Here is a 13024-nt window from a genome sequence, read left to right as displayed (position 1 = left end):
AAAGCTCTCCTACCCACAGTACGACTGTACCTGAGGTCTTCCCAACCTCACCGCCAAGTCTACTAAAGGACACCACTTCCTCTATTAAGAATGCGAAATTCACTTTTGAGACATTCTCTCCAGAAATTCTAGTCCATCCCGACACCCTCTGGTTCCAGCCTAGGTCCAAGACCCCATCAGTCATTGCCTTTTCCCTATATCTAGGGATCAAAATTAAACAAGGAAACATCGATGGTAGCGTCATCCCGCTGCCCAATCACCACCAGTCAATAATAGACAATAACTCCCAAGTCTACGAAGGATCACTACCCCTTCGAGTTATCAAACCTGTAAATCTAATCCCTAACGGTACAGTTTATTACCGCATGATACGCCGTACGCCCCGAACATCTTCAAACAACCCTGACAATATCATACTCAGAGATTGTGCCCGCGTCGCTATCCCGCAATTCACTTCCGACCAGCTTCCCACACCCCACCCCCTTCCGAGAGGATCCGTCTTCGCAGAAGCTTTCAACGATGCAAAGAACGCATTTACATACGCAGCCTTTGACAACACTGAACCACCTTCCATCCCTGACGACTACGCCTACCTTTGGTCCAGCTACCGCCTGGTTCCAGACGCACAAGCGACCCTCCCTAAGATATTTATGTTCTATACTCTACGAACATTCTATGGTCTCTGCACTACTATTAGTAAGAGCCGAAATCCCAACAGGCTTATACCTGATTCGCCCTATTTTTACTAGTCAATGCATCAACCCATACCCCCGCCTCCTTCCGGCATAGTTTTATTTATTTCATAGTTACCTATTTTATATTTCTTTGACTATCCTCCAATCCGAGGAAATAAAAGCAAACAAAACTAAATTAAAATATCAAAAAATAAGAAAGAAGTCTGCCATTAGAAAAGTCACTGAAAAATCTCCTCCTATTATAACTCTCAAATATTAACTTCGAAGAACCAGAATTTGTCACAGCGATTGCGAAAATAATTCAAAATTACGCCTACCTTAATATTAGGAGATGAAGGATCCATTTGGGTCGATTTTGGAGCCGATTTAGGTAGTCCGAGGTCCAGCGCTTCCAAAAGAGTTGCTGAACTCGAGTGCACTGCTGTCAGCGCTTTAGCCGATTATCCGGAGTGCAAGAAATATCGACTTCTGGATAAGATAACAAAGGGGCACCTATTATAATTATTAAGCACCTATTTACCATGGAGAAAAGGCAGGCGGCTTGAGAGTGAAGTGTTTAGTGCTTTCTTGAGAATATTCAACCGCCTTGTCTTCTCTGGGGTTGTTGAATGGACTGTATTATTTGGAGTTATTGAATGGACTGTATTATTGTGAGTTTCTTTTAGTACGTAAAGATAAGAGTAACACAATATAAACTTTTATTTCTTTACGCACTATGGGTAACAGGAACAGGTATGGGTGACAATATCGAATATGTTGATACACTAATTTTGAATTATTTTCGCAATCGCTGTGACAAAATCTGGTTTTTCAAGTTAATATTTGAGAGTTATAGGGAGAGGAGATTTTTCAGTGACTTTTTTCTAATGACAGACTTTTTTCTTATTTTTTATACCATGGAGAAAAGGCAGACGGCTTGAGAGTGAAGTGTTTAGTGCTTTCTTGAGAATATTCAATCGCCTTGTCTTCTCTGGAGTTGTTGAATGGACTGTATTATTGGGAGTTTCTCTTAGTACGTAAAGATAAGAGTAACACAATATAAACTTTTATTTCTTTACGCACTATGGGTAACAGAAACAGGTATGGGTGACAATATCGAATATGTTGATACACTAATTTTGAATAATTTTCGCAACCGCTGTGACAAATTCTGGTTCTTCGAAGTTAATATTTGAGAGTTTTAGGGAGAGGAGATTTTTCAGTGACTTTTCTAATGACAGACTTTTTTCTTATTTTAAGTGCACGAAAATAGCCATACTGCTTTTTGGCCGCTTTATTATAACAAAATATAAACTACATTACCTCTACCCTAATTATGGAGAACCCCGAGATTATACCCCTGAACTCTACCCCCATCGAAATTGGCGCTATTCCAAAGCCAGATCTGAAAGTCCCTTTTTTCAAACTATTCAACGTTGAGTCCGAAATTGAAATTGAAGACAGTTCTAAAATCACGATTGACATTCAATCAGACTTCCGCTTTCCGCTCTATTATACGGCTTTTAACTCAGCAGCCGAACTTCCTGAAGGTTTCGTTCCTGGAAACGGAAACGTATCAACGTTTACACTTATCGCCTACAAAATGGAACTGATTTACCTTAGCTACCTATTTAACGACGACACTCACCGTTTTCTACCCTCCAAACACCTGACTTCCCTCCTGTCAAGTATCGCCCATCTCCAAATTATCCAGAAGCTCAAAGAATTCCACGTCCCAATTTTAACTTTCCAAATGCCAAAACTTTCACCGAAATCATGGCCAAAAGCAACGGCTTTTGCCTCCTGTCCCATTCACTTGAACCCCTGACCCTGCCTACATGGCATCTTTCAGAGACAAAAATCCAGCCAGAACTTAAGATCAATGAAGCACAAGATGATGCTAATTTTGCCGCAACATGCCACTTTCTTAGCTCAATCCCATCTTACCACGGAAAAGTGCTCCTTACTGACCTTGACAAACTAAAAACGCCAAGAAGTAAAACCAGCAGTAGAAAGAGCTCTAAAAGCTCTCCTACCCACAGTACGACTGTACCTGAGGTCTTCCCAACCTCACCGCCAAGTCTAATAAAGGACACCACTTCCTCTATTAAGAATGCGAAATTCACTTTTGAGACATTCACTCCAGAAATTCTAGTCCATCCCGACACCCTATGGTTCCAGCCTAGGTCCAAGACCCCATCAGGCATTGCCTTTTCCCTATATCTAGGGATCAAAATTAAACAAGGAAACATCGATGGTAGTGTCATCCCGCTGCCTAATCACCACCAGTCAATAATAGACAATAACTCCCAAGTCTACGAAGGATCACTACCCCTTCGAGTTATCAAACCTGTAAATCTAATCCCTAACGGTACAGTTTACTACCGCATGATACGCCGTACGCCCCGAACATCTTCAAACAACCCTGACAATATCATACTAAGAGATTGTGCCCGCGTCGCTATCCCGCAATTCACTTCCGACCAGCTTCCCACACCCCACCCCCTTCCGAGAGGATCCGTCTTCGCAGAAGCTTTCAACGATGCAAAGAACGCATTTACAACGCAGCCTTTGACAACACTGAACCACCTTCCATCCCTGACGACTACGCCTACCTTTGGTCCCGCTACCGCCTGGTTCCAGACGCACAAACGACCCTCCCTAAGATATTTATGTTCTATACTCTACGAACATTCTATGGTCTCTGCACTACTATTAGTAAGAACCGAAATCCCAACAGGCTTATACCTGATTCGCCCTATTTTTACTAGTCAATGCATCAACCCATACCCCCGCCTCCTTCCGGCATAGTTTTATTTATTTCATAACTCTAAATTAAAATATCAAAAAATAAGAAAAAAGTCTGCCATTAGAAAAGTCACTGAAAAATCTCCTCCTCCTATAACTCTCAAATATTAACTTCGAAGAACCAGAATTTGTCACAGCGATTGCGAAAATAATTCAAAATTACGCCTACCTTAATATTAGGAGATGAAGGATCCATTTGGGTCGATTTTGGAGCCGAAGGTAGTCCGAGGTCCAGCGCTTCCAAAAGAGTTGCTGAACTCGAGTGCACTGCTGCCAGCGCTTTAGCCGATTATCCGGAGTGCAAGAAATATCGACTACTGGATAAGATAACAAAGGGGCACCTATTATAATTATTAAGCACCTATAAGCACCTATTTACCATGGAGAAAAGGCAGGCGGCTTCAGAGTGAAGTGTTTAGTGCTTTCTTGAGAATATTCAATCGCCTTGTCTTCTCTGGAGTTGTTGAATGGACTGTATTATTGGGAGTTTCTGTTAGTACGTAAAGATAAGAGTAACACAATATAAACTTTTATTTCTTTACGCACTATGGGTAACAGAAACAGGTATGGGTGACAATATCGATTATGTTAATACACTAATTTTGTATAATTTTCGCAACCGCTGTGACAAATTCTGGTTCTTCGAAGTTAATATTTGAGAGTTATTTGATTGAGGTAATATTGAGAGGAGATTTTTCAGTGACTTTTCTAATGACAGACTTTTTTCTTATTTTAAGTGCACGAAAATAGCCATACGGCTTTTTGGCCGCTTTATTATAACAAAATATAAACTACATTACCTCTACCCTAACTATGGAGAACCCCGAGATTATACCCCTGAACTCTACCCCCATCGACATTGGCGCTATTCCAAAGCCAGATCTGAAAGTCCCTTTTTTCAAACTATTCAACGTCGAGTCCGAAATTGAAATTGAAGACAGTTCTAAAATCACGATTGACATTCAATCAGACTTCCGCTTTCTGCTCTATTATACGGCTTTTAACTCAGCAGCCGAACTTCCTGAAGGTTTCGTTCCTGGAAACGGAAACGTATCAACGTTTACACTTATCGCCTACAAAATGGAACTGATTTACCTTAGCTACCTATTTAACGACGACACTCATCGTTTTCTACCCTCCAAACACCTGAGTTCCCTCCTGTCAAGTAACGCCCACCTCCAAATTATCCAGAAGCTCAAAGAATTCCACGTCCCAATTTTAACCCATTATTAACCCAACTGGCACCGAAAAAAAAACCAGCGCGTCCTAACTGTCAGTTCGTCCCAACCTTAGCCGCCTTCTCATTTTTACATGACTTTGGCAGAACCTTTCCCATGAAGATCTTCATTGAGATCCACAACTACTGTGCAAAACTCAGAAAGATTAATTCAATTGATGAAACTATCAATACGATCATGGCTCTTCCCATCCTACGCTACGGTCTAAAGACGTACACCATTTCTAACTATTTTGGTGACATCTATCAGCGCCCTCAGAATCTAATGTACCACCCGAACCTCCTAAATCAATGTCAGAAATCTTTTAAGTACACTAATTGGAACTCTCCTAACCCTAAAACCCCGGTTAGCTAAGTTCAACCTCCCTATCCTAGAAGTTGACCCAGCGAATTTCAACCCATATTCCTACTGTATGTCATTACATCCAGATAGCTTCCAAACCACTCTCAAGATGATGAGTGAGGTTAACAAATACATTGTCGAGCAATACCCAAATGCCAAAACTTTCACCGAAATCATGGCCAAAAGCAACGGCTTTTGCCTCCTATCCCATTCACTTGAACCTCTGACCCTGCCTACATGGCATCTTTCAGAGACAAAAATCCAGCCAGAACTTAAGATCAATGAAGCACAAGATGATGCTAATTTTGCCGCAACATGCCACTTTCTTAGCTCAATCCCATCTTACCACGGAAAAGTGCTCCTTACTGACCTTGACAAACTAAAAACGCCAAGAAGTAAAACCAGCAGTAGAAAGAGCTCTAAAAGCTCTCCTACCCACAGTACGACTGTACCTGAGGTCTTCCCAACCTCACCGCCAAGTCTAATAAAGGACACCACTTCCTCTATTAAGAATGCGAAATTCACTTTTGAGACATTCACTCCAGAAATTCTAGTCCATCCCGACACCCTCTGGTTCCAGCCTAGGTCCAAGACCCCATCAGTCATTGCCTTTTCCCTATATCTAGGGATCAAAATTAAACAAGGAAACATCGATGGTAGTGTCATCCCGCTGCCTAATCACCACCAGTCAATAATAGACAATAACTCCCAAGTCTACGAAGGATCACTACCCCTTCGAGTTATCAAACCTGTAAATCTAATCCCTAACGGTACAGTTTACTACCGCATGATACGCCGTACGCCCCGAACATCTTCAAACAACCCTGACAATATCATACTAAGAGATTGTGCCCGCGTCGCTATCCCGCAATTCACTTCCGACCAGCTTCCCACACCCCACCCCCTTCCGAGAGGATCCGTCTTCGCAGAAGCTTTCAACGATGCAAAGAACGCATTTACATACGCAGCCTTTGACAACACTGAACCACCTTCCATCCCTGACGACTACGCCTACCTTTGGTCCAGCTACCGCCTGGTTCCAGACGCACAAGCGACCCTCCCTAAGATATTTATGTTCTATACTCTACGAACATTCTATGGTCTCTGCACTACTATTAGTAAGAGCCGAAATCCCAACAGGCTTATACCTGATTCGCCCTATTTTTACTAGTCAATGCATCAACCCATACCCCCGCCTCCTTCCGGCATAGTTTTATTTATTTCATAGTTACCTATTTTATATTTCTTTGACTATCCTCCAATCCGAGGAAATAAAAGCAAACAAAACTAAATTAAAATATCAAAAAATAAGAAAGAAGTCTGCCATTAGAAAAGTCACTGAAAAATCTCCTCCTCCTATAACTCTCAAATATTAACTTCGAAGAACCAGAATTTGTCACAGCGATTGCGAAAATAATTCAAAATTACGCCTACCTTAATATTAGGAGATGAAGGATCCATTTGGGTCGATTTTGGAGCCGATTTAGGTAGTCCGAGGTCCAGCGCTTCCAAAAGAGTTGCTGAACTCGAGTGCACTGCTGTCAGCGCTTTAGCCGATTATCCGGAGTGCAAGAAATATCGACTTCTGGATAAGATAACAAAGGGGCACCTATTATAATTATTAAGCACCTATTTACCATGGAGAAAAGGCAGGCGGCTTGAGAGTGAAGTGTTTAGTGCTTTCTTGAGAATATTCAACCGCCTTGTCTTCTCTGGGGTTGTTGAATGGACTGTATTATTTGGAGTTATTGAATGGACTGTATTATTGTGAGTTTCTTTTAGTACGTAAAGATAAGAGTAACACAATATAAACTTTTATTTCTTTACGCACTATGGGTAACAGGAACAGGTATGGGTGACAATATCGAATATGTTGATACACTAATTTTGAATTATTTTCGCAATCGCTGTGACAAAATCTGGTTTTTCAAGTTAATATTTGAGAGTTATAGGGAGAGGAGATTTTTCAGTGACTTTTTTCTAATGACAGACTTTTTTCTTATTTTTTATACCATGGAGAAAAGGCAGACGGCTTGAGAGTGAAGTGTTTAGTGCTTTCTTGAGAATATTCAATCGCCTTGTCTTCTCTGGAGTTGTTGAATGGACTGTATTATTGGGAGTTTCTCTTAGTACGTAAAGATAAGAGTAACACAATATAAACTTTTATTTCTTTACGCACTATGGGTAACAGAAACAGGTATGGGTGACAATATCGAATATGTTGATACACTAATTTTGAATAATTTTCGCAACCGCTGTGACAAATTCTGGTTCTTCGAAGTTAATATTTGAGAGTTATAGGGAGAGGAGATTTTTCAGTGACTTTTCTAATGACAGACTTTTTTCTTATTTTAAGTGCACGAAAATAGCCATACTGCTTTTTGGCCGCTTTATTATAACAAAATATAAACTACATTACCTCTACCCTAATTATGGAGAACCCCGAGATTATACCCCTGAACTCTACCCCCATCGAAATTGGCGCTATTCCAAAGCCAGATCTGAAAGTCCCTTTTTTCAAACTATTCAACGTTGAGTCCGAAATTGAAATTGAAGACAGTTCTAAAATCACGATTGACATTCAATCAGACTTCCGCTTTCCGCTCTATTATACGGCTTTTAACTCAGCAGCCGAACTTCCTGAAGGTTTCGTTCCTGGAAACGGAAACGTATCAACGTTTACACTTATCGCCTACAAAATGGAACTGATTTACCTTAGCTACCTATTTAACGACGACACTCACCGTTTTCTACCCTCCAAACACCTTACTTCCCTCCTGTCAAGTATCGCCCATCTCCAAATTATCCAGAAGCTCAAAGAATTCCACGTCCCAATTTTAACTTTCCAAATGCCAAAACTTTCACCGAAATCATGGCCAAAAGCAACGGCTTTTGCCTCCTGTCCCATTCACTTGAACCCCTGACCCTGCCTACATGGCATCTTTCAGAGACAAAAATCCAGCCAGAACTTAAGATCAATGAAGCACAAGATGATGCTAATTTTGCCGCAACATGCCACTTTCTTAGCTCAATCCCATCTTACCACGGAAAAGTGCTCCTTACTGACCTTGACAAACTAAAAACGCCAAGAAGTAAAACCAGCAGTAGAAAGAGCTCTAAAAGCTCTCCTACCCACAGTACGACTGTACCTGAGGTCTTCCCAACCTCACCGCCAAGTCTAATAAAGGACACCACTTCCTCTATTAAGAATGCGAAATTCACTTTTGAGACATTCACTCCAGAAATTCTAGTCCATCCCGACACCCTATGGTTCCAGCCTAGGTCCAAGACCCCATCAGGCATTGCCTTTTCCCTATATCTAGGGATCAAAATTAAACAAGGAAACATCGATGGTAGTGTCATCCCGCTGCCTAATCACCACCAGTCAATAATAGACAATAACTCCCAAGTCTACGAAGGATCACTACCCCTTCGAGTTATCAAACCTGTAAATCTAATCCCTAACGGTACAGTTTACTACCGCATGATACGCCGTACGCCCCGAACATCTTCAAACAACCCTGACAATATCATACTAAGAGATTGTGCCCGCGTCGCTATCCCGCAATTCACTTCCGACCAGCTTCCCACACCCCACCCCCTTCCGAGAGGATCCGTCTTCGCAGAAGCTTTCAACGATGCAAAGAACGCATTTACAACGCAGCCTTTGACAACACTGAACCACCTTCCATCCCTGACGACTACGCCTACCTTTGGTCCAGCTACCGCCTGGTTCCAGACGCACAAACGACCCTCCCTAAGATATTTATGTTCTATACTCTACGAACATTCTATGGTCTCTGCACTACTATTAGTAAGAACCGAAATCCCAACAGGCTTATACCTGATTCGCCCTATTTTTACTAGTCAATGCATCAACCCATACCCCCGCCTCCTTCCGGCATAGTTTTATTTATTTCATAACTCTAAATTAAAATATCAAAAAATAAGAAAAAAGTCTGCCATTAGAAAAGTCACTGAAAAATCTCCTCCTCCTATAACTCTCAAATATTAACTTCGAAGAACCAGAATTTGTCACAGCGATTGCGAAAATAATTCAAAATTACGCCTACCTTAATATTAGGAGATGAAGGATCCATTTGGGTCGATTTTGGAGCCGAAGGTAGTCCGAGGTCCAGCGCTTCCAAAAGAGTTGCTGAACTCGAGTGCACTGCTGCCAGCGCTTTAGCCGATTATCCGGAGTGCAAGAAATATCGACTACTGGATAAGATAACAAAGGGGCACCTATTATAATTATTAAGCACCTATAAGCACCTATTTACCATGGAGAAAAGGCAGGCGGCTTCAGAGTGAAGTGTTTAGTGCTTTCTTGAGAATATTCAATCGCCTTGTCTTCTCTGGAGTTGTTGAATGGACTGTATTATTGGGAGTTTCTGTTAGTACGTAAAGATAAGAGTAACACAATATAAACTTTTATTTCTTTACGCACTATGGGTAACAGAAACAGGTATGGGTGACAATATCGATTATGTTAATACACTAATTTTGTATAATTTTCGCAACCGCTGTGACAAATTCTGGTTCTTCGAAGTTAATATTTGAGAGTTATTTGATTGAGGTAATATTGAGAGGAGATTTTTCAGTGACTTTTCTAATGACAGACTTTTTTCTTATTTTAAGTGCACGAAAATAGCCATACGGCTTTTTGGCCGCTTTATTATAACAAAATATAAACTACATTACCTCTACCCTAACTATGGAGAACCCCGAGATTATACCCCTGAACTCTACCCCCATCGACATTGGCGCTATTCCAAAGCCAGATCTGAAAGTCCCTTTTTTCAAACTATTCAACGTCGAGTCCGAAATTGAAATTGAAGACAGTTCTAAAATCACGATTGACATTCAATCAGACTTCCGCTTTCTGCTCTATTATACGGCTTTTAACTCAGCAGCCGAACTTCCTGAAGGTTTCGTTCCTGGAAACGGAAACGTATCAACGTTTACACTTATCGCCTACAAAATGGAACTGATTTACCTTAGCTACCTATTTAACGACGACACTCATCGTTTTCTACCCTCCAAACACCTGAGTTCCCTCCTGTCAAGTAACGCCCACCTCCAAATTATCCAGAAGCTCAAAGAATTCCACGTCCCAATTTTAACCCATTATTAACCCAACTGGCACCGAAAAAAAAACCAGCGCGTCCTAACTGTCAGTTCGTCCCAACCTTAGCCGCCTTCTCATTTTTACATGACTTTGGCAGAACCTTTCCCATGAAGATCTTCATTGAGATCCACAACTACTGTGCAAAACTCAGAAAGATTAATTCAATTGATGAAACTATCAATACGATCATGGCTCTTCCCATCCTACGCTACGGTCTAAAGACGTACACCATTTCTAACTATTTTGGTGACATCTATCAGCGCCCTCAGAATCTAATGTACCACCCGAACCTCCTAAATCAATGTCAGAAATCTTTTAAGTACACTAATTGGAACTCTCCTAACCCTAAAACCCCGGTTAGCTAAGTTCAACCTCCCTATCCTAGAAGTTGACCCAGCGAATTTCAACCCATATTCCTACTGTATGTCATTACATCCAGATAGCTTCCAAACCACTCTCAAGATGATGCGTGAGGTTAACAAATACATTGTCGAGCAATACCCAAATGCCAAAACTTTCACCGAAATCATGGCCAAAAGCAACGGCTTTTGCCTCCTATCCCATTCACTTGAACCTCTGACCCTGCCTACATGGCATCTTTCAGAGACAAAAATCCAGCCAGAACTTAAGATCAATGAAGCACAAGATGATGCTAATTTTGCCGCAACATGCCACTTTCTTAGCTCAATCCCATCTTACCACGGAAAAGTGCTCCTTACTGACCTTGACAAACTAAAAACGCCAAGAAGTAAAACCAGCAGTAGAAAGAGCTCTAAAAGCTCTCCTACCCACAGTACGACTGTACCTGAGGTCTTCCCAACCTCACCGCCAAGTCTAATAAAGGACACCACTTCCTCTATTAAGAATGCGAAATTCACTTTTGAGACATTCACTCCAGAAATTCTAGTCCATCCCGACACCCTCTGGTTCCAGCCTAGGTCCAAGACCCCATCAGTCATTGCCTTTTCCCTATATCTAGGGATCAAAATTAAACAAGGAAACATCCATGGTAGTGTCATCCCGCTGCCTAATCACCACCAGTCAATAATAGACAATAACTCCCAAGTCTACGAAGGATCACTACCCCTTCGAGTTATCAAACCTGTAAATCTAATCCCTAACGGTACAGTTTACTACCGCATGATACGCCGTACGCCCCGAACATCTTCAAACAACCCTGACAATATCATACTAAGAGATTGTGCCCGCGTCGCTATCCCGCAATTCACTTCCGACCAGCTTCCCACACCCCACCCCCTTCCGAGAGGATCCGTCTTCGCAGAAGCTTTCAACGATGCAAAGAACGCATTTACATACGCAGCCTTTGACAACACTGAACCACCTTCCATCCCTGACGACTACGCCTACCTTTGGTCCAGCTACCGCCTGGTTCCAGACGCACAAGCGACCCTCCCTAAGATATTTATGTTCTATACTCTACGAACATTCTATGGTCTCTGCACTACTATTAGTAAGAGCCGAAATCCCAACAGGCTTATACCTGATTCGCCCTATTTTTACTAGTCAATGCATCAACCCATACCCCCGCCTCCTTCCGGCATAGTTTTATTTATTTCATAGTTACCTATTTTATATTTCTTTGACTATCCTCCAATCCGAGGAAATAAAAGCAAACAAAACTCTAAATTAAAATATCAAAAAATAAGAAAAAAGTCTGCCATTAGAAAAGTCACTGAAAAATCTCCTCCTCCTATAACTCTCAAATATTAACTTCGAAGAACCAGAATTTGTCACAGCGATTGCGAAAATAATTCAAAATTACGCCTACCTTAATATTAGGAGATGAAGGATCCATTTGGGTCGATTTTGGAGCCGATTTAGGTAGTCCGAGGTCCAGCGCTTCCAAAAGAGTTGCTGAACTCGAGTGCACTGCTGCCAGCGCTTTAGCCGATTATCCGGAGTGCAAGAAATATCGACTTCTGGATAAGATAACAAAGGGGCACCTATTATAATTATTAAGCACCTATTTACCATGGAGAAAAGGCAGGCGGCTTGAGAGTGAAGTGTTTAGTGCTTTCTTGAGAATATTCAACCGCCTTGTCTTCTCTGGGGTTGTTGAATGGACTGTATTATTTGGAGTTATTGAATGGACTGTATTATTGGGAGTTTCTTTTAGTACGTAAAGATAAGAGTAACACAATATAAACTTTTATTTCTTTACGCACTATGGCTAACAGGAACAGGTATGGGTGACAATATCGAATATGTTGATACACTAATTTTGAATTATTTTCGCAATCGCTGTGACAAAATCTGGTTTTTCAAGTTAATATTTGAGAGTTATAGGGAGAGGAGATTTTTCAGTGACTTTTTTCTAATGACAGACTTTTTTCTTATTTTTTATACCATGGAGAAAAGGCAGACGGCTTGAGAGTGAAGTGTTTAGTGCTTTCTTGAGAATATTCAATCGCCTTGTCTTCTCTGGAGTTGTTGAATGGACTGTATTATTGGGAGTTTCTCTTAGTACGTAAAGATAAGAGTAACACAATATAAACTTTTATTTCTTTACGCACTATGGGTAACAGAAACAGGTATGGGTGACAATATCGAATATGTTGATACACTAATTTTGAATAATTTTCGCAACCGCTGTGACAAATTCTGGTTCTTCGAAGTTAATATTTGAGAGTTATAGGGAGAGGAGATTGTTCAGTGACTTTTCTAATGACAGACTTTTTTCTTATTTTAAGTGCACGAAAATAGCCATACTGCTTTTTGGCCGCTTTATTATAACAAAATATAAACTACATTACCTCTACCCTAATTATGGAGAACCCCGAGATAATACCCCTGAACTCTACCCCCATCGA

The sequence above is a fragment of the Diabrotica virgifera genome, chromosome 9, assembly GCF_917563875.1.
Source record: "Diabrotica virgifera virgifera chromosome 9, PGI_DIABVI_V3a".
NCBI lineage: Eukaryota > Metazoa > Arthropoda > Insecta > Coleoptera > Chrysomelidae > Diabrotica > Diabrotica virgifera.
The sequence above is the reverse complement of the archived record's forward strand: the minus strand, read 5'-3'. Positions refer to the sequence as shown.